Genomic DNA, 23186 nt, shown 5'->3' with positions numbered 1-23186 from the left:
TCAGTATATTCAAACAAATGCCAACTGGTGAGTCAGACAGATAAAAAAAATGGAGACCAAGCATTACCGGAGACATTTGTCTCTCTGCTCCTCAGCAACACACTGAAAAGACCCTCCAAGTTACTGAACCAATCTAAACTTCAGCCGCAGCCTTCCAGAGTTACCCTCCACCCTCCCAGTGTAAAAGGAGGCTTGTCACACACAGCTGTGTGGGCATGACCTACCTACCACTTCCTAGTTGCTCTCGCCCAACCCTCAAGGCAGGATTCAACCTCTCTAAATGCTTTTCATCGGGCTAGTGGAAGGGAGTTTCAGAACAGTTATATCTGGACTCTCAAAAAATTCTGTGCGATTACCTCCTGCTTCAGCTGACCATGTGTTTCCTAACTACCCATCTCCAGAGCAAAATGCAGAACAGACAAAACTGGAACGACTTATATTAGAAAACAAAACAAAAAAAGTGACAAAGCCGCTATTGTAACATTCAGAGTCCACATCAGCTTAAGAGCCTGGCAAAGAAACAAAAAGTTCTTCAGAACATATAATTACACAACATCCCCTTATATCTATCTGCTTATCTATGTATGCCACACTGCCAAGAGCCATTTACAAATATGGCCTCTGTTCAAGAAGTGACAAATAAAAAGATTAGAAAGTACCTGCTTTCACCGAATGAATTGGTTGGGTGTGTAAGCAAAGGCACAAGGGTAGCCAAAGTGCAGCCCTAAAGAGTTCTGCATTGCTGCCTTCATCTTTAGTAAGCAGGTGATGCCCACGGAAACTACAGGTCCCAAGATGCAGTATTCCATCTCAAGCTGAGTGGCCCAGACCCTAGCAGTCACGAAAGCTGGTAGTGCCAGGACACAAGTTCATGGTCTGTATTGCTCAAGAGGGGGCCAGGAAGGAAGAACACCAAACCACAGCACTCAGCCACGCCCTTGGTGCTGCTGCCTGCAGTATCCCTCGGGAGTTTTGTGGGGCTTAATTAGTTGGTTGTGAAAAGCTTGGAGTCCCCCAGCAGAGTGGGAGTATCATTAACACAAGCATTTATTCTGTCATTTAAGCCCGAAGAAAAAGTTGGAGAGAATGAAAGAAGCGAAGCGTGCAGCTTCACTGCCACCGGCCGCAGCTGGAAGGAGGCAGAAGATGCACCCAGATCACAGGGTCCAGCACCATCACCTATCAGTTCTTCCAGCACAGAGCTGTTCATCATGTCAAGAAGCCTCGGAAGCCACGCCCAGTTACTTTTAAACACAGCTGCCACAAGCTTAACGGAAGAGAAATGCAACCTGCTGAAATTCGCCTAATCAGACAGCTGCTGGCCAGCAGGCTTGTTCTTTAGACCATGTTTGGATAAACCCTCTTCCACTATGATTCCCTTGTGGTTGCAGTAAGATCCCCCCAGCAGCCATCCAAATGGTAACAACCTAAGCGTCAGTTTACTGTCTCCATGCAGTATCACTCCTGGCGTTACTCTCAGGCCCACCTCCAGAATCTCGCCATACTTGTGGAGGGGACACGTCCAGGACAAGATGAAGTCCTCCGAGTGAAGAACCATGGCAACGTAGCCCACCCCAAAAACTCTCAAAAATCATGAGATGTGATTCTGAAGCCAAAGAGATGCATTTTGTTTGGGTGCTTTTTATTTCCCTTCTAATATTTTGGCCTTTAGAATTTCCCAGCTTTTCTCTGCAACCTCGAGGTCAAAAACCTTTTTTTTTTTTTTTTTTTTTTTTTTTTTTAATAAAAAAGTGGAGATTCTCATTTATCCACGTCTCCAGAAGCTGGGGCTATCCGAAGAACACCAAACATCATGAAACTCACACTAAAATAAGGAGCACTGGCAGCGTTGCATGTACAATAGTAACTTCCCCTCTTTGTGTTTTGTTTGTTTTACAAGACCCTTGTCAACCCTTTGATGGCTGTGAGTATTTCTGCCCTAGCAAATTCACATCTCCATAAGCATACCAGCTCATTTCCACGCCAAGAACTGGACATTCCCAATCAGCAGCAAAGCAAGCACTCACCGGCTTTATTTGCTTCTTTATAAAGCCCATAGCCTACAGAGCAAGCCCTGAGCAGAGAAGGCAGCAGACATCCAGCAACCCCTTTGGGAGAAGGTGATAGCATTTGTAGATGATATAAGCCAGACCACCACCCTTTATGTTTGCACCTTTACTGTCTTGACTTTAGTGACATGCAGGCCAGCAGTTGGCTTTAGAGAAAGTTTTTAATCCCCTTTTTCTTTTTTCCATGAGCCTGGGCTCAAAGTCATTACTTTAGAGGTGACCTTCAAAGGTTAAGTACCAAATTCCTGCAGCTTTACCAATATGTGCTGATTGCCGCCAACAGCCAAGCTAAGCGGAACTTTCAGCTTCTTACTAGCCAGACAATGACTTTACTTGCCTCATTTCTTATTAGGGAATAATGTGAGGGGCCCAGGCCAAGGTTTTGGAGCCCTCCACCATATCCTCGTAACGTTACTGGGATTTTGTATTTAGCAGCTGCAGGTCGCATTTAAAAATGGGACTGTGCTTTGATGCTTCTGGAAAGAACGCTTTAATATGATAGAATAAGACCTTGCCACTTCATAATCACAATAGCTTTATTAACAAGTAAGCAAATGGTCTTTTAAATGCAAGCATTTGCACCTGAGAAATCCACTGGGAGGAGGTCATCTGCACAGAAAAAGAACTATAGATGAGCAAATAATAATTCACAATGAATTAACCTGACAACTGAATTCAGCCTCTCCTTTGGCTAGCAGCTATGCCAGGAGCAGATCACAATTTTCTCAGATATATTCGTTATTCAAATGTATTGCAGGAAAATCTTTTCATATTTTTTTGCTGTACAGATTGATTGCAAATATTCCAAAATTGAACTGTGCTGCTTAGCTGTGACTGCTCAGATTAAGTCACGTGGTATTTTCCTGTTTCCTGACTGGATGAGTGCACAATACTTTTGCTGTAAATCCCTGTGTATGCAAACTTAAAATTTGGTGTGCAAGAACAATAGTACAAGTTCTACAAACATTTTGGCCAGAAAAACCTGATTGATGCAGAAAGCGAAGGGAGAAAAGGGGGGCACAAACATGGCCAACGCAATTTCACTTTGAAATTGAAACATGGAAAGTTTATTGTTTCACTATTTGCCATGCTCTAAAAGAAATCTGATGAGTAATATGCATGTAATGAGCATTGTGCAACAATGCACCTGCCAACTCGTTTATTCTTCCCCTCCATTTTTACGATAAGTCATTTCATTCCCTGGCTCCATACCCTTCCAGTCAATCTGGCCTTCGGTCTCCAGCCCTGGGAAAGTGGGATAAAACTATAAACGATCAGAGATAACTGCTCCCTGTTTAAGGGCACAGAAGGATGTACAGCTACTTGGATACTCACTTCCCCATGCAGGTTTTCCATATGCAGGAGAAGCTTCTAGTCCAGCTGAACCAAGAAGGTCTTCCACTGAGTGTCAAGAAAAACACTAATCTCCACTAGACCAAGCAGGACTTCTCCAGGAAAAGTCCCTCTAATTGGAGTGAGCTCTCTTCTAGGAACAACCACCCTTTGATAAGCAATAGCTTTCACACACACACACACACACACACACCTTGGATATGCTCTCCTTTTTTCTAGAAGTTCCACGTTGGACCAGTCTTCTCCCTGTACAGCATGAAGAAATGGACCTCGTTCTAACACCTCCTTTGAAGCACAGTGAGAAGTGGCTATGATGAGCAAGAGGTGTGCATGTGTGTTTGACATGGAGAAGGGCGCAGAACTAAAATGGGGAGTTTTGCACATCCCTAATTTGTGAACTTTCAGCAAAAGACTAGTTTATTTCACATATGTGGTATTGCTATAGCTGTGTTGGCCTAAGAAGAGCTCTGTGTATCTGAAAAACTGGTCTCTCTCACCAACAGAAGTTGTCCAATAAATGACATTACCTCACCGACCTTCGCTCTCTAATTTATTTCAGGCCACTTGATGGGCCCCAAAATTTGCTTTCTTTTAAACTTTTATGAAATGGCAGTTTTCACATAGTAATGGGTCAAACTACAAGATATCCATGCAAACAAATTTTTAATTTAATGAAATTCCACATTTAAAGAACTTTGCTCAAAAAGAGGAGCATTTCTGAGGGAAAATGGCCCTAACTCTGACACAAAACTGAGATGGGAAAAACTGCAAAATTCCACCAAATGAAATTCTGAAGTTTTGCATGTCATTGTGAATAGTTTGCAGAAGTATCCCAACCCATTAAGAGACACTTCTGTGGTTGCAACTAACTGAAATTCCCCTGCTCACAGTCTAACAACAAAACAATTGCACAGTGACAGAATCTAGGAAAGTGGTTCCCAGACACTGTGCTGCCCTGAGACCTTCAAAACTCTCCTTAAAACTCTCCTTTCTCATGATGTGCAGAGACTGCAGCCTATGATGCTGACCAATATTGTCTCATTGTTTCCTTATAGTCCTCCATCTGTCAGTATCCATCTGACATCTTCTTACTTTGTGTTTGTTCATCACCTAGCACAATGGGGTGCTGGTCTATGAATGAGGCTCCAAGGTGCTATCATAATACAAATAATACAGGCTTCTGTGATTGGTATCCATGTTCCCTCTGTCCCTATGATACACTTACCTTAATAGCAAGTCTCTGTGCTGGGCCCTAGTGCCTGCCTTCCACTCAAATGCATGTGGTCTCAATTGCAATGCAGTATGTGCAAGACTAGTATTTGGAGAACTGTGGGTTAGAGTGCACACAATTTGAGGGGAGGCAGCTGACACCAGCTATTACAGACAATGTCTTATCTGATGAACTGGTAGAAACGCTGGAAAAGGTTGACAGCCACTAATCTAAGAAATAGTCAAACAGTAGTTAGTGGCCTACTGGCCCACAATAAACCACACCGGCCTTTTAAATCCACACAATGGGAGCATCTCCACTGAGCCTCAAAAATGTTTTCAAAAGACACCTAGAAAATATCACAAGTTCCCATTTCACCACTCATCCCTGGCGGTATTTTCATGGCGCTGGACCCCAGAGTTCAGCTGTGCTACCATCAGCCCTACAAGACACGGGGCTGGGAGCCAAAACAAAACAATGAAAGCCATTGACAGGGCAGGAAACGGCATCTGCTGGATGAAAGGCTATCTTCAGACAAGACGTGTTTGGATAACTCCAGTTTCATAAGTCGCCTCTTCCGAGGTTAGGAAATCACAGTAATACAAAGAAAACAACATGGGGAGAACAGCACTAGCGTGTGGGACAGCGGGACAAGCACCTGAGAGAGAGTGAAAGACTCAGAGACTGCCCTTCCCTGTTGACCCACACCCACATGAGCTACTCTCAGTCACCCATGGACTTCAGTGGGGCTGTGTGAGAAGAAGGGCCTCATCGAGCATCAAGGGGGAATTAGTTATGTTTCCACCATACCCGCGAAGCAAATTTGTTGGTCTCTCTGTGGCCTCGCTCATTACATCGTATGTGGCCCTTTAAAAATGGGCAGTTTCACAGAAACAAGTATTGACTTGGGATCAAAGTGAAGCTCAGTGAGGATGATTATTGCTCAGACAGACAGGATGGAACTGCCTCTCTCATTTCAGGCCAGAATGCCCTTTACCTTCATCGCCTCAGATGTGCTGGGTAGGAGCTTTGGGGGAAAGGAGGACAGGTCAGCTTCTGCCAGCATGGATCACCTGGTAGGGTGAAGGAAGCTTACACAGCTACTCTTTGCTATTTCGGGAGTCTTTGGTCCTTCTGTTCTCTGTATTTATACATAAAATGAGATGATCCTCGCCTAAAAGCCCTTATAGATACTAAGGAAAACCTGTAGGAAAACCTAAGTAGGTTACTTGATAGATAGATGCTAATGGGGGGTGGGGGAGAGAGAGAGAGACTATTTGACAACTGCTAGCACAGTGCACAACTAAGCCACAGAGACAGCTGCTTTCTATCATCTTAGGCCTAGTGGGAGCATGACGAACTCCCATCACTGCATCAGCATGAAGTATAAGAGTTTATTTTAACCTTATATTATTCCAAATCAAATAGTATTGATCAAACTGTGACCTTGAAGAGAGAGAGAGAGTGTGTGTTTGTTTGTGAGTCAGACACACACACACACACACACACACACACCTTGATAGGATTATAAAAAACACCAGAAGGGACCATTGTGATCATCTAGCCAAACCTAAGATGTACTTCGCTTTTTAAGATGGATTAATTACTTACGTTTTTCTACAAAAAATAAAATGCACCTATACTCTTTTACTGGGGAGAGGGGGGATTAATCAATACTATCTACCTGTCTATAGTTCTCTAGCACTCCAACAATAAACAAGTGTGCACTGTCAGCTGCTTGTGAGCAATCTACAAGAAATCAATGAGTGCATGGAACTAGTAACCCTACAACAAACCAGTGCACATAGCACAGAACTCATGAGCAACTCTACAATAACAAATCCATGTGCCATACAATAATAGCAATAATATATAAGAAAAATGTGTGCGTGCACAACAGAGAAGATACATTCAATTTAAAACGTCAAAGGAGACAGAGAGAAAAACATTAAGATGTCATAAATTGCTGATGGATTTTTTGTTCCTATTTTTAAACACCGAGGGTTTACATGTAATCAGTTTTGTAGCCATTTTCAGAGTCTCTTTCACTGTGTGTTTGGTCTGATCCATCTGTGCAAATGTGTACTTTGGATCTGTAACACTCCGGCGTGAACTATTGTTCATGCAAATCCACAACAGACTTCAGAATGGCTGGAATAAAGGACTGGGGGATTCTGCAACCGGGTGCCTCCGTTCCAAGGGGTCCCGCTCAGACAAAGGAGGCTAGTTTCCAAAATTACTGTTGCTGCTGCCGCTGATTTTAACAATTTAGGAAAAGGGGCCAAAGATTAGATTCTTCCACTCCTGTCTCTTGACCCCCCCTCACCAATCCAAATATAAACTCGCTTTCAGGAAATGCCTTTAAAGAAAGCGGCACCTCCCTGGATCCTGAAGAATGCCCAAAAAATAAACTGTCTCAGGACATGAAGGAAACGGCTTTTTTCAATCACACTGCAAAATGGACTTAACCCCTTCTGTGCCAGCTGCCAGCACTCAGCGCCTCCCGCACCCGGGGGGGCCTAAAAACATCCCAATTAAGTGAGGGAGGGAAATCCAAGGTGACCACCCCTCCCGCCCTCAACAGCTCAAGGTAAAATTCCAGATTATTTCTACTAGAGGCAGGTTGTGAGGGGAAGGGAAACAGTCCCAAACCAAAATCCCCGATCCGAACCCTCCTGACTGTCAGGAACGCTCAGATCCTCATGCTGGTATCGCGGTCCAGGCCCAGCTCTAATTTTAGATGTATCTGGCCTCCAACGCCAGAGCACCTGGGCACTGTCCGACCACACACAGACACAAACACGGCCCTTGCATAGAACATCTCCAGAGGGCACAGATGGGAACCCGGGGTTGCATCTGTGTTTTCCTTTTTCCTCCCCGGGGGCATTTGTGTTTAAATGGCCTGCCCTGAAACACATATCTCCCCCATTCAGGAACTGTTCCCATTTGCAGAGACAGCTGCATGAAAACAGAATCTGGGTCCAGCTGCTGCTGCCCATTCCCCTGCTAAAGGCAGAACTTTCCTATGAATGGCAGTCCACAGCAAACCATTGTGATGTCCCAGAGAATTCAGACTTGATATTTGGTACCTAACAAGAACTTTCCATTTCCAAAGTGCTTTATGAACCTTAACTAATCCCTACAGCCCAAGACCCCCTTGTGAGCTGAATCAGTTCCATCCCCATTTTACAAACAGAGATGTTATTTCAGATATGTTCGGATACTAAGGTGATGGGCTGCCGCATAAAACATAAAAAAGATAGAAACAGAGGACCAGAGAGGTGAAGTGACTTGGCCAAACCCCACAGCAAATTGGTGGTAACGCCAGGATCAGAACTCAGAAGCTCCCAGCACTTGTTTGCTCCAAGCTGCTTCATTTACTCCAGCTGGGTTGGGGAATAAGCAGCAGATGGAATCCTAGGAAACATACATCCTCTTTTCACGCCAATGTCCTTACTTTAAAAAAATGAAAGAAGAAAGAAAAGGTAAAAGAAATCCCGGAAATCCAGGCTACAGCGAGGAAACTGTCTCTAAATAGAGCTCATCCAAGGTTTTGCAGGAGGTTCTAAAGAAAGCAGCTCAGCGTGAGGAAAGGTCAGCTCCCCTTCCTGGCTACCACCCACTGAAGGGAAGGGGAGGTAACCCTCTCTAAGACAGGAGGCCCCTTTCATGAAGCCTTTTGAATGTCAGCTTTTAACCCTTGGGGACATGTAGAAAGGAGGCAAGTTCACTCTGACGCCAGCTCACTAATATCAGTGGTTTGGTTAGAACTATGGCGCACTCCCACGCCCGAAGCAATGGCAAATAAGTTATGAGGCACAAAAAGGCAGGTGATGTAATAGTTACTCAATAATAATACTTAGCACTTCCATAGTGCTTTCCATTCACGGATGTCAACGTGCTTTACAAAGGTGAGAAAGTATTAGTTATCTCCATTTTACAGATGGGGAAACTGAGTCAAAGACTTGCCCAAGGCCACAGAGCAGGCCAGTGGCAGAGCCAGGGTCTCTGTACTCCCAAATCTACAGTTCTGTTCACTGGACTGCACTGCCTCCCTAAAAGTGTCCCATTAAAATGTACACTGGGGTCTCTGGTTAAATTTCAGATGCACAAGGCAGTCCCATATGATTCAGCTTGTGCTGCGAAGTGCCCAGTGCGTTTTTTGTTTCGGTTACCAGCAGGGACTGGGAAGGTTGCACAGCAGAGGTGCACAGAGCCACAAGGGAGGGGCGGGGGAGCAGGGGGAAGAATTGTATTGCCTCACCATCTGATCTTACAGCAATCTTATGGGCTCCAAAAGAAACAATATCTGGCCTTTCTGAGCCAGGAGGAGGATGTAGAGGCTTAGAGAGAGATAATCCCCTTCTCCAAACAAGAAAGGACAAAACTTCTGTTCCATTATAAACCATTCACATTTTCTGTCCAGGTACTTAGGTTATATGGCCCTCAACACTGTAGTACGAGAGCCTGCATAGTATCTGCATATTATTTTGGATAATAGCAGCAAATGTCTTGGAGAATATTGTAAGAGCAGGATGGTCTAGTAATTCCAGCATCCACCTGGGACTCAGAAGACCTGGATTCTATTCCTGGCTTTGCCACAAACAAACTGTGAGACCCACAGCACGTTACACAAGTTGTGTGCCTCAGTTCCCCTATAAATCCTAGCTATAAAATAGCAATATTACTTCTCTGCCTCACAAAGGTGTTATGAATTTAACCATTAATATTTCTGAAGCCCGTTGAAATATTCCAGGGGAAGGTGCTCGAGAAGAGCAATGTGCTGTAATTAACAACAGATCCAGGAATTCAGAGGATATCTTTTTTCTAGCTAAACTTGCATAGTTTAATAGCTGGGCTTCCCTGGCAGTCGAGATCCCTGAGTTGGGACACTAATGGTGACAATTATATGGTGGAAGAGAAAACAAAAAGATGCAAACACATTCTCCACTAAAGTTACTGCCTGATGACAGCAGCAGAAGATTGTCAGGACTCACTGGAGCTGGAGTTTGCTGTGTTTGCAATGTAGCTGTGCAAACACCACAACAGAGGCCTGGTCAGCTGGAAATAATTGTTCACCAACTGAACTGCAAGAAAAGCCTCAAAAAGAGAAGAGTAGCAAGGTGTTTGCAGTCCACAACAATCAATTCTGACAAGTAAGATCTCTTAATGTATAATTGCACTTAAATCTGACCAAGCGCTTGTAGAAATGCCTCAGTTAACATCTCAAGGGAGAGAAAACCCCGGAGATCGGAGGCTGCTTTAGTTGGGTCAGAAACCGCAGACCAAAGTTCTTCAAATTCTTCTAATCCCCAGCTCAGCCCTCAGAACTTCTGCATACACAGAACACAGCAATCTGATCAATACTTCTCATCACAGCCCCCGAGAGACCAAGTTCAGACATACCTGAAAAACCTATCCATCAGGGTGATGGAGGGCACGGGAACGTCAGGGAAATGGGATATCTTCCATGGTTGTTTGCAGTGTTGTTGTAGCCATGTTGGTTCCGGGTTATTAGAGGGACAAGATGGGTGAGGTAATATCTTTTATTGGACCGTGAACAAGACAAACTTTCAAGATTACACAGAGCTCTTCTTCAGGCCTGGGAAAGGTGGGTTCAATGTGACCTTAGGAAAGTTACTTAAATCATTTGGGCCTCAGTTTAATCTTCTGCAAATTGGGTGTAATAAGATCAGCTACCTCACAGCTGTGGCATGACAGAATTCATTAGTGTCTGTAAAGGACTGAGATTCTGGGACGGAAAGCATGACAGATGTACAGTTCTCTTTCTCTAGGCACTGATACGGTAGTCATTACCATGGTACACCTGTGTACAAGACAGACATCCACTCCAATATATATAGAAACTGGTAACTGGGTTCAACTATCCAAAGACAGTGTCTGCTCCAAACTGGCAATGGAAGTTCAGAGACATGTGCAACTGACTAAAGACACAATCACGTACAAACTTATAAGCAAAGCTCACTTCCTTAGGAAGTTGTAAGCCGATATTTTGTTGCTCACTGTTTCTAAGAGATGGACACAAACAACAACGCCGAATGAAACAAAAAAAGCGCTGAGAGAGGACCCACTGCGGCCCATATCTCTGAATTCAAAGTTCACTCCTATAAACAGACAGAGGAATGTTTTTTGGGATAGGGAGGTCAGGAGGAGGAGCAGGTTAATGAAAGGAATTCCAGCACCCAAAGAGTTAAGGACAATCGACCCACATTCCCATATGGACCGACGTAGGGGTTCTTTTTTTTTTTAAAGCCCTATATTTTTAATGGGGTAGGAAATCTGCTCCTTCCCAAGCATTCCTAAGATCCTGATGCTGCTAAAATTCAATTCCTCCCTTTCATGGCTCCCGCTCAGAAAGCCACAGACCTTGCATTTGCTTAGCCCTGGTCTACACTACAAACTTATGTTGGTATAACGACGTCGCTGAATCCCCTATGTGGATAGGAGAGCTTCTGCAATGGACATAGTTACCGCCTCTCGGAGAGGTGGATTACCTGCGCTGACAGGAGAAGCTCTCCCGCTGGCGCAGGTAGCTCCTTCACTAAGTGCCCCAGTGACGCAGCTGCCCCGGTGCAGTGCTGGAAGTGTAAATAAGCCCTTAGCCACTGTAGGATCTCACTGTAGTGTTTTGCTAGACATCATGACTAGGCATCTTGCAGGGTTTCCTGTATGTTTTAAATATCACTTTGCAGAGGTGGCTGTTTTCAGCTCCCCCCTTCTCTAGTTGAAAGAGGCAGTAAAATAAAAACCTCAGGATTTCATTCCATGTGAAGTACCCCAGACCCACACACGTAGCTCAAGGCCCCTGGATTAGGCTACAGTGAGCCTTTAATCTCTAGGTCACAGAGTTCACATCCATCTTGGGTCAGTAGGAATTATGCTTATATGATGTCTGCTGTATGTGCTGTGAAACGAGAACTGGTGGTTCTCAATCCAGTGGCTAACGGACAATTGTCCCTGTGAGAAAAAGACACCACTGGCACCATGCTCAGGGCTGGAAAGCCAAGCAGGAGTGGCTCTGACAGGCAGATCTGAGGGAGGCTGCTCCAAGATGAGCGGGCAGCCTGATGAACCGCATGGAGTTGATAGCAGGAGATGGGGACAAAGGGAACATTAAGGAGACTCTCAAAGACAGGCTTTGAGGGGAGGGTTATTATTTACCTAGGAAAATTAAACGCAGATGCAGGATCTGGTTACCCAGAGGTTCTGCTTTCACCCAGTTGCACAGATGAAGTAAGACAGGCACCAAGAGGGTCAAGTGAACTTTGAGTCACCACTCACCACAATGCATCAGTGTTTACGCCTGGCCTTGTGACCCTTCTACCTCCCACGCCCCTCCAGTGTTTTGCCTTCCAAGGCAAGGTTATGGGAGTCATTCCGCCCCACACCACCCACCACCATTGAGGTCACTGAGGGTGCAATACAGGGAAAGAATGAACCCCAGCTGCTTTCTTCACACCTGGCTTCCAAACAAACCAAGAACTGCCACCTCCCAGCACGTGCAGTCCCATTACATAGAGGTACCACACAGCACGGAGGCACTGGCCCACCTAGGCGGCGGTATCGCCACACATTAGCCCTAGAGAGCATTTTATCTTCTTGCTCCACCTAGACTGACTGAGCCCCCCTTCCCAAAACTCTTTCTAAACAAAAACGCTGAAACAAAGCCTCATTTTCTTCAGTATGTTTCTTCCCTTCAATATTCTCTCTCTCTCTCTCTGCACTCCCCACACGCTCCATCCCTCCTGCCTGATCAAACCGGTGTCTCAGGAATGATTCTCCAGGTGAGACACTAGGGTGTTATCAGGAGTTATTTCCTGCAATGGTCTCTTCCTCAGGGAAGCTCAATGCTTCCTGTGCGTTAATGACACGGTCTTGTCATTATGTGAGACGAGACCCTGATCCTTACAGAGAAGCTGCTCTCCTGTGAGTGAAAGAGAATTACACCTCTACCCCGATATAACTCAACCCGATATAACACGAATTCGGATATAACGCGGTAAAGCAGCGCTCCGGGGGGGGGTGGGGCTGTGCACTCCAGCGGATCAAAGCAAGTTCAATATAATGTGGTTTCACCTATAACGCGGTAAGATTTTTTGACTCCCGAGGACAGCGTTATATTGGGGTAGAGGTGTTACTTACACTCCTTCTGCTCCATCCTTTCACAATCCCCAGGCTGCATCAGACACATGCAGCTCTGGGACATCGCCCCTCAGCGCTGCAAAACTACTGCTTTGAAGTTGGTGTTGCTTTCCATAAAAATGAGCAATGACATTCACCCCAAAGCGAAAAGGAGAGAGGGAGCAATACTTTGTTGCGGTTCTGAGACGAAGTGAAGAGGGAATCTGACCACTTTGAACTGCACATTCCAAAGCTGTAGTGTGATCATTTCACCCTCAACCAGAATCAATGAATTCTTGCAAATTTTATGCGAAAAATGTCTATATTTGCATGCAAAATATACGCAATTTCATTGATCTGCAGAATCTCCCCCCACAGACACACAAACACTGCAGATGTGCATACACTATTCCTATTAGCATATCAGGAAGTAATTCACAGACACTGGGGGCTGAACATACTATTGAGAGAATAGGAGTACTTGTGGCACCTTAGAGACTAACAAATTTATTAGAGCATAAGCTTTCGTGGGCTACAGCACGGCTGCTACTCTGAAACCTATTGAGAGAATATGCATTTTCCTTTAAACACCGCTTAAAGCTTCCATCCTAGAAAGCCATGAATGTATTTATCAGTGCCTGCTCCAGAGGGATGCAGTAAGACTATGGCTAAAGCAGACAGAGAAAGCTGTTTGTTAACCTTGCACACATTTTGCAGTCAAATGCTTTTCACTTGTTGAGATAAATGGCAGGAAATCTCCAGCCCCACCCTTCACTCAGACAGTGTGCTGGGCGCCAGCAGATCTATCCTCACAGCATCCTGGAAGAAGCTGCTGAGTTTCTGGTCCCAATTAAGCAGAGTATGGCTCGCATCCTTGTATAGGGTCCTTGGAAAAGATGTCCAGATGTTCAAAATCCTGCAGACAGCTCCAGCAGCGGCAGCTGTAGGCGCCCACTGAAATGTAACATTCATGTGCACTGTTTAGGAATTGAGTGCCTGGCCTTTGTGACTTCCTCCCCTTTACTCACTGCCTCAGGACATCCCATTTAACTAGATCACCCCACTTTGAAGCTGAGAAGACAAAATGGGAAGGAATGGAGGGAAATGCCCAGCTAACGACCCCTCCTTTCAATGTTTTGCAGGAACGAGACTGGAACAGCAACCTTACACTTCTGGCTTCCTAGGGGTGCATTCTCAGAGTCATCCCCAGTTCTACAGGGGATCAACATCCTAGGAGAAACGGCATTTGTTTTATCAGAGTTCGTGGAAACCAGATAGCACTGGCTCTAGACCAAGCAAAGCACGGGCAGAGGTTGAGCAAGGCTCCCCATGCAACTCTGCCAATGCACCTCAATCCTGACCTGCCGCTGCCCCCTGCCCCTGCCCCCACCTCCCACCACACACACCAGCACTTCAATACTTCCCTACACCATTCCCCTGCAGTTCCAGAATCGGATGGCCTTGCCCAGCCCTGCCAAAGATCCCTTTCAGCCCTGCTATTACAGACACCGGCCCCAGACTGATCTAGCACCACACCTCCAGCCTGACCTGCAGCATTCCCTGAGGTTCAGCTCCCAGGTCCAACACACAGCTTAGCCAATGTGCCTGCACCACATGATCTTTCATTCCTGAACTGCCCTTGAATTGGCACCAGCAAACGTATGCTGGTTTTGTAACGTGGACAAAGAGTTCTCAGATCCATGAGACAACCGAGGGGAAGCGAGGGAACGGGGTCCCTAAACATGGGTGCTTTTATTAAGAGGTAAGAACCTTAAACTGGCAACAAGCCTAGGAGCGGCGTGGTGTGAAGCCATCTGGCTCTTTGGAGCCTTATCCGCCAGATTATGAAAGGTCACACAAACTGTTTTGTTCAACAAGGCCCTTTCCAGATCTGTCCGTTAATATTTCCCTCCATTTATTCAGCTTGTTACCGGCACCGGATGGCAAGCACCCTTTTCTGATAAGGAATCTTTAAAATGGCTAGTTAAACAGCGCCGTTGCTGTACGTTCTATAAATGTTCATGGCACACGCTAGCAGGATAATATGTCACTTATTAACTGGCAGCTTGGCAGCATTCACCTTGCAATGGGAAGAGGGGCAGAATCAGAGGTGAAGAGACGCATGCCTGACATATGGGCAGAGACCAGTAAAGAACACAATGTTTAGAACCCCATAGGTACAGGGCCAGAGTCTGGTTACTCTGGTGCAAAATCAAAGGCACTCCACTGACTTGCATAGATTGGCTGTGGGCTTACATCAGAGCAGCCATGATTGGAAAAATCTTCACCCTAAGAAAAACAAATGAGTGGATCCAAACTGTATGACAATGAAATCACTGTCTTTGCCGTTTTGCTAGCAAACCAAGAGTAGACAGAGCAGGAATATGGGGGGGATCAGGGAGAATATCTGAGAATGAACAGGAGGAGCGTGGAAGCCCAAGTAAGAGCTCTGGCTTTCTACCTGCAGATCAGTACATTGCAGCACCTGTGTCGCCGTGACATTGACATTGCAACTCAAGGATTCTACACCACTAAAGAGTCCTGTTGGAAACCCAGGACACTTTAAAGCAGGGATCAGCAACCTTTGGCACGCGGCCCATCAGGAAAATCCGTTGGCGGGCCGGGGCGGTTTGTTTACCTGCCGCGTCTGCAGGTTTGGCCGATCACAGCTCCCATTGGCTACGGTTCGCTGTTCCAGGCCAATGAAGGCTGCGGGAAGCAGCACGGGGCCGAGGGGTGTGCTGGCTGCCGCTTCCCACAGCCCCCATTGGCCTGGAACGGCGAACCGCGGCCAGTGGGAGCTGTGATCGGCCGAACCCGCGGACGCTGCAGGTAAACAAACCATCCCGGCCCGCCAGCGGATTTCCTTGATGGGCTGCGTGTCAAAGGTTGCCGATCCCTGCTTTAAAATATCCACAAGCTACTCTTACAGGATGTAACAGAGCTGTGGAAATGGAGACCTGCACAGGAAAGCAGGCAACTAGCCTGGTAAGGCCTAAGTTTTAAAAAGGTGCATGAAAAAGTGTAAACACAAGTAAATGCTGATTTGTGCCTGCAGTAACCTCAGTTTTCCATGCAAGTCTGGTAGTTGTAGATTGTAAAATGCAAATACAATCCACCAATTTCCACATGCACAATTGTGGTAAATGAATACAAAATTAAGAAAAAAATCAGACCCTGGCTCTGTATTTACTACCTCATACATATGACAGAGTTTCATTTTGAAAGTGCATAGAAAGAAAAAGACCCTGTCTCTTTAAATCTCTGCACCCAGCTCCTGCCGCCTAGAAGAGTTAATATAATTATCTGGAGGTGACTTTCAGAGAGACTCAGCACAAGGAGGGTTATTGTGACTCAATCATTAACTGAGTCGGGGGACCCTGGCTTTATCGGAATGTGGCCTCACTCTGCTGCCAACATTCATCATGAGAGAATGTGCTGGAGCTGGACACAAAGGTTAATTAATGCCTTCTCAGCTCTAGCATTAACCCCCGGCCATTAGACCTCTGGGAAGGCTCCTTCCACACTCCAGCATGTCTCTTACATCACTGCTAAATCCAAATTGGTTTGCCGTTTCGGGCCACTTGGAGCTGAGGGGGGCCGTGCCTGCGGACGGTCAATGTAAACAAAATGTCTCACAGCCCACCTTCGGATTACCCTGATGGGCTGCATGCCGAAGGTTGCCGACCCAGGTGCTAGCAAGTTAGCCAAGCTCAAGTGAGTGCAGCCATGTTATGAAATAACTCTCAAGCGGCTGTGTCCACACTGCCACTGCGCTCACTTGTGTGTGACACCAAGACTTCTGAGGGCATGTCCCATGGTTCTTAGCGCTGCACTAATCTGAGCACTACTTTCACACCTGGAGGGTGGCATGTTTCACCCATGATCCTGCAGGCAAGAGAGGTAGACCACTGGGCCTTTATTTATCAATTCAGGGGGACTGAAGAGAGAACCCCTCTGCTAGCAAATGAATTAATGAAGACAGTGGAGATACAATCCCTGGAGCAAAACACACATGCTCCCATACACAGAAGGCACCTATAAACTCCTGGTAACATCAATGGAGTACCATCCAGACACAGTAACTGACCTCGGTATTGATGAAGTGGGGGAGGTAATATATTTTGTTGATCCATTAAAAGATATTACCTCACCAACCTTGTCCAATACCTTGGGAGCATCACAGCTACAACTACACTGCATACTTGGTGTTGATGGCATTTACTGCCTTACCAATGCCATGGTCAACAGCCACTGCCTACCTTCAGATGGATAAGTTATCCCAACATACACCCATCCACACAAACTGCACATGCAATTATTCCTCTCTCTGTCTACTAGCGAGCTCCGCCACGCTCTTGTGGAAATAAATGGTTTATGTGGAGAGAGAGGAACAGTCTCCTCCCTGTCTGGGTAAGGGGTAGTTTATTGCTCCCCACAGGATAGATAAATGGCTTTCAGCAAAGTTTCTCCTTTTTACCTACTTTCCCATCTGGGTTCACTGAGGCCTTGTCTACACTACACAGTTTTGTTGACAAAACAGTGGAGGCATACACACTGAAATGCTCTTCCTGCTGATGTAATTAACATGCTATGCCGACATAATAAAACCGCCTCAACGAGAGGCACAGGGCTTATGTCTGTGTAGTTAGGGTGACACAGTGTCTGTGTAGACACTGCGTTCCTTACATGTTGTTAGCTGTCATTCTTGTCAATTTCAAGGCTCTGCTGGAGTCGTAATATTAACAAGAAAGCCAGCTCCCTGGCTGCTGCCTGTTCTCCGCTCCAAGCCAGGCTGCCACCCAGGCTCCCGGCTTGGGCTGCCACCCTGGCTACATGCTCTGCACTGGGAGCCCTGCTGCCCCCCGGGGTCCCGGCTCCCTGCTCCTCACCAGGAGCATGGCAACCGACTGGACCTGCGATGCAGATCTCTCCACCACAGGCAAGAAGCTCCAGGCGGCTCCCCCTCCCGGTCCTGACTGAGAGCACGGAAGCAAGAAGCCCAAAGGGGCAGCTAGGCTGCCAGTGGGGAGCTGCATGAAGCTGAGAGCCCTGGCTCTCAGTTTCCCACACTGCCCCTCTTCAGTTGGTGGAAACGCTCCTGGTGAGGACACACACCACTGACAGAAGGAGGCTGGTGTGGACATCAGCCACTGCAGTAATTAATGCGGTGGCTGTAAGTCGACCTATAGATATAGCCTTAGGCACAAAGAGGTCAAGTGACCTGCCCCCTAATATCTCCAGGCAGTAGCTCAGTCCAGATTAGCCTTTTAGCCCTGTCCTTTCACCAGTAGGCCACACAGCAGTCTCCTCTCGGGCAAAAGGCACCCTGGCTTCACCCTTCCTTCAGCATTTTCTCTTCTTAAAATCCATTTTCAGAATCTCAGTGTTGTCTTCAAATGGTGCAACAATCAAAGGGAAACACTGAAAGGTTCTCAGCACCCTTTTCATTTAACCACAGTCACTTTTGTTCATTTATAAAACTAACCACATACCGGTTCTGCCCTACATATGTGCTCAGGTTTGGTTATTCAGGACAAAGTGGAGGGAGAATAGTTAATAAAATCATATGCAGTAAGCATTTTTAATTTATACTGAAAGAGTTTATTCAAGGAAGTGAAGGCACATTAAATATATATGTATTTTATCTGGGTTTTGTATCTGCTTTGTATTTGTATCTGATCTCTATCTCATAAAAAAAAAAAAAAAAAAGTAGTTCACTTAGGTATAGAGGTCTATCTAATCCAACTCCTGCTGAAGTCAATGGAAAAACTTCCATGGATTTTAACCAGAATTCAGTTGGGCCCATATTCTTTGTACACCCCACCTTAAACCAGGGCAGTCACTGCTGACATATGTGGGCACAGAGGAATGAAGACATTTTCTGTGTTTTCCAGCAATATTTCAATATAAATTAGTCATACGTGAATTAAAATGTAACAATTTATACCCAGGTATAAGAATAGCCTGTAGGCTATTTTAAAGGCCACTGTAGAAAAATAAATTACAAAACCAAACACGGAACATTAGCATGGGATGGAATGGGGACATTCCAAGAAGTGTGTGCATTAATCAGCCCCGGAAACCCCACCACAGAAACCTCCTTTGTAAAGTGCTTTGAGAGCGACGTTTATCATCATTACATTATAGACTACAATAGAATGGTGACACAGAGATCAGCCTCTACCCAGCACACAGCCGTCTCCAACACAGGGCAACGAATTTAAAAGCATGTTGGTTTGGAAGTCAGGATGTAGAGCTTAGCTTTTTTCTCCTTCACTTCAGTCTAAGGGCCTGATCCAAAGCCCAGTGAAGGCAACAGAATTTTTCCATTAACTTCACTGGACTTTTGATCAGAGCCTAAATCTGTGCGTTTTTAGTCACCAATCGAATCCCAACCAAAACAGCTGTGCCGGTCCCAGTCAAAGGAGGGGTGAGGCAGTACCCAGAGAAAAATCCATGTAGCCCCCAACAGGCAACCAGCACATCCACTTCACGCTGGGATTTCTTATTTTAGGGATTGGTTTGCTGTGACTGAAAAGATCAATTGCATAACAAGTCAAAAAGCCTCTCACACACAGAACCTGCAAACTCCAAGTTAAACACATGCTGTAGCGGCGAGAATGAAAATGTGCACTCTAGCCCCACACGCCTTGCCAGGACTCAGCCTGGGAAATCCAAAATTCAGTAACAGGTCGAGTATGGCAGGAAACCTCTGCACCAGCTCAGAGATTCTCTTTCCTTCCCCTGTGCAACAACAGCCTAATACTAACACCGTCAGTCAAGTTATTTGGACGTGAATGTCCCTTAAATATCAGTCATGGAACAACAAACACTCAACCTGACAGCCCCTCGCTATTCCTGGAGGCAAATTCACTTGGCATTGTTCCGTAAAGAGCATTATCCTCTATTACATGTAACAGATGATTGGCACATGCTGCCTCACAAAATAATTCACATCTCACACACACATAGAGGCATAGAGAGCAGCACCAAGACAGTGCACCAAGCAATTGCTGAAATCCATGTATTTGATTTACCTTGAGGTTGCGTCGTGTCTTCTTCAGCTCAAACACACTCGGTAGGGAACAGCTGCCTAATATCAGCTAACAGAAAAACTGACAAGCAAGCAGCTAGATGCTGAGAATCCTTTAACTGTTCAATCACTTTCTTTATTGCAGCAGGAAGATGACAAAATGAAGTTTGAATAAGTTATAGATTTAAACACACACAAGGATTTTTTGCTAGCGAAGGCGCTGCTGCGCCTTGGCTATTGTCAGCGTAAATAAGTTTCACGCTCAGGTGGCCAGACCGTAGGTCCTTGAGCAGTAGCTGTGTCCGCCCTCCACAGCCTTGGCCAATCACTGAAAAGTAAAACCAGCTGGGCCCTCTGGAAAGTTTTTTTCATGAGGCTTTTTTTCCCCTCCCATTAAGCCAATCATAAAGCCGCCCCTTTCTTTCACAGCATTTGCTTTCAGATGATCCCACAGGCACAGAAGAGAGAATGAACTTCAAAAAGTCATCTCCCAAGTACTTCTAGCACCAGAGGAGTGCCCAGCATATCTGTTTACTCTAAACTAAAGATGAATTACAGCAGATGAGGAAGGAAACATACTGCCAGCTATTCACACTCCATTGGCAGTAAAACAGATCATCCAAATAGCTCACACAGAATTCAGGCACTGGCTGTAAGCAGGCATAATGAAGGCAAGTACTGCAGAAGCTTCCCCCCACAACTCTGCCAATGCCTCACACTTATGGCCTAAAGAACCCCCTATTACTCCAGCACTGGGCTCCCTTCACACAGCTCTGACAATGCCCCTCACTTCTACCCCACAACCCGTCCCCCTCATTATTCTAGCACTGGGGCTCACATAATAGGCTGAAACTGCTGATGCACTTCAGTCCTGAGCAGCAGCACACCCAGGTACTCAAGTCCAAGGCTTTGTTCCCAGCAGAGGCTGCTAATGGTCTTGAACACTACCAGACTCCATGACAGGGCTGTCACGTGAACACGTCCATTAGGAGCAGTGCTGTGAGACTGTCAGTCTTTTTACACCTGAGGTCTAAGACAAATACAGGTCTCCAGAGGTAGAAAGCAAGAGCATGAGCTCAGTGAGATACTTAGATGTCATTACAATTGAGCCAAACCAATGTACCGGATCCAAAACTTGGAACAGTTCCAATCCAACCCCCAAGTTTGCAGCTTGACCCGTCTCTAACGCTAAGTTTTAATTAGCCACACGGAGTGGGAAGGAGGTTCAAAGAGGGGAGAGCCTCCAATCTCTCTCGCCAAGCATGAGTAAAACAAGCTCAGTGCAAATGCACAAGCAGCTCCCCAAACTGTCCGGTGTGCCCCAGAAACCAGACCCAGTGCTGCTGTAACCGTGAGTTCTGGGTATCTGATACGCCAACAAGCAACACCAAGCATCCTGACAAGCCTCTTAATCCCTTTAGCCGGCAAGGCCACAGGTAGCTTTGTAATGTAGAATGGGAGCTACCCAAGGCAGGTGTGAAAACACCGATTTGTGTCATTATTATATCCCAGAGAGACTGTCAGCTTCCCGCACTGCTACTTAATACTGTGCAGGTTCTGGCTTTGTATTCTCAAACAAGTGTTCATTCAATGACGCTCCTTCCCCCTAGCCATCTGAAAAATGGCAGCAACAACTGTAGACCCCCTCCTGCCCCGTGCCAAGGTTTGCTTCTGGATCCCTTCCCTACTTGGTGGAAATGGACACTTGGAAACATGAGAGAGGCTAGGAGAACTCCATAGCTTTAGGAAAATTAGCAGCAGGAACGGGACAGCTGAAACCTCCCAATGGCTTCTGCCTGATCGATACATAAATGTGGCTCACTCCCTTTTCCCTCCCAAAACGGAGCTCCTGGATATTCCTTGGACTGAAGATAGACTGGTCCCTAACTCCCCCTTCCCATCAACCCTAACAGGTGCCCTGGAAAGGGATTCCAGAGAGGCAAGACAGAGCCAAGGAAGCTGCACTCAAGTTGTGTGGGTTTTTTTTATTCTCTGCAACACTCTGGTCACAGATGAACATTCCTGGCTTGGTATTTGTTCTTGTGCTGTGTGCCCTCCATGAGGGAGAGGAGCCCTCGGACCTCCCAGGGCACAAAGAAGCCTAGGGTTACCCTGTGCTGGGAACAGACAGACCCTGATTCTCTCTGGCTCTCTAGATTTGGGGGGAGGGATAGCTCAGTGGTTTGAGCATTGACCTGCTAAATCCAGGGTTGTGAGTTCAATCTTTGAGGGGGCCACTTAGGGATCTGGGGCAAAATCAGTACTTGGTCCTGCTAGTGAAGGCAGGGGGCTGGACTCAATGACCTTTCAAGGTCCCTTCCAGTTCTAGGAGATAGGATATCTCCATTAATTTATTATTTTTTATTTATTTTAGATTCCAGACTAGCTGTACAGCCTGTGCAGCCAAGTGCAAGAGCACAAGGTCTCCCTAAATCCTGGCCGGGGTCTTGCAAGAAGAGAGGCTCCCAACTCCAATTCAAATACAATGCAAAATGTAAAGTGTGAGCAGTTGGTGCTGGGGAGCCATGCGGGAGGCTCTGAAGAAGAAATGGCATTTAAGGAGGGATGTGGGTGGGGGAGGGGGCTTGTCCCATGGCAAGCAAGAAGCTGGGCTAGATGCCAGGGGCAGGATGGTAGAAGGTGCAGGAGTGTAGAGTGTGAGGGGTGGAGGAGATGACAGCAGAAATGGAACAGGGGCAGCATTACGGCGAACCTTGACGGTGAAGATGAGGAGCACAGACTCAAAGCAGGGAGAGACAGACAGACAGTGAAGGGATTCTGCAGAGAGGAGTACCCTGGTCAGAACAACAAGGAAAGGTCCAGGTCAAGAAACCACAAACCACCTCCTCCCCTGGAATTATTGACAGGGACACTGAGGGTTACCTAAGTGCCCCAAAGTGCCCAGAGTTTTAACCACCCAGTTTCAGCTGGCTTTGCTAAACTCTCTAGCCTCCCCCAACCACAGCCTCGTCCCCAACCCCGAGCTTCCCGTCAACCACCCCAGCCTCTTCCCGAGACCCCAGCCTGCTCTGCGCCTTTCCAGGTCAGAGGAAGTGGAAAGTCCCCACGCTCTCTAAAACTGTTTTCATAACCTGCCTCACCTCACCCACCCAGTCCAGGGGAAGCCTGTATTCATGCAGATCTTGTCTCACAGTGGTAAGGGGGCTTGCTGAGCTGTTGTTGACACTAAAGTGTTTTTATAGTTTTGGGCGATGGATCCCCTTACTGGCCACAGACCATGGGTATGGAGGTGGGAAGGAGGAGCTGTGGTTCCTGTTGGTGGACCACTGTGGGCTCCAGGAGGATAATCAGTCACTGCTGCAGCCTCTCAGCACAAAGGGGCTGTCTCTGCAGGGAAGGGGGTATTTAGCTGCGG

General features: G+C 46.4%; 1 protein-coding gene across 3 annotated transcripts in view; it reads right to left on the bottom strand.

Moving 5' to 3' along the window:
- STARD8 (StAR related lipid transfer domain containing 8) overlaps positions 1 to 23186 on the bottom strand; it is a 120114-nt gene that overhangs the window by 62616 nt on the left and 34312 nt on the right. Inside the window, exon 1 of one of the 3 annotated variants that reach the window (XM_024204108.2) lies at positions 19815 to 19830. The exons of the other annotated variants lie outside the window; for them this stretch is intronic. The gene's annotated coding sequence lies outside the window, so the exon portion shown is untranslated. Of the gene's footprint in view, positions 1 to 19814; positions 19831 to 23186 lie in introns of those variants that run through there. 3 annotated transcript variants of the gene reach the window in all.

The sequence above is a fragment of the Terrapene carolina genome, unplaced genomic scaffold (assembly GCF_002925995.2).
Source record: "Terrapene carolina triunguis isolate 2854851 unplaced genomic scaffold, T_m_triunguis-2.0 Scaffold131, whole genome shotgun sequence".
In the NCBI taxonomy this organism is placed as follows: domain Eukaryota; kingdom Metazoa; phylum Chordata; order Testudines; family Emydidae; genus Terrapene; species Terrapene triunguis.
Note: the sequence above shows the minus strand (reverse complement) of the source record. Positions and strands in the feature narration are given on the sequence as shown.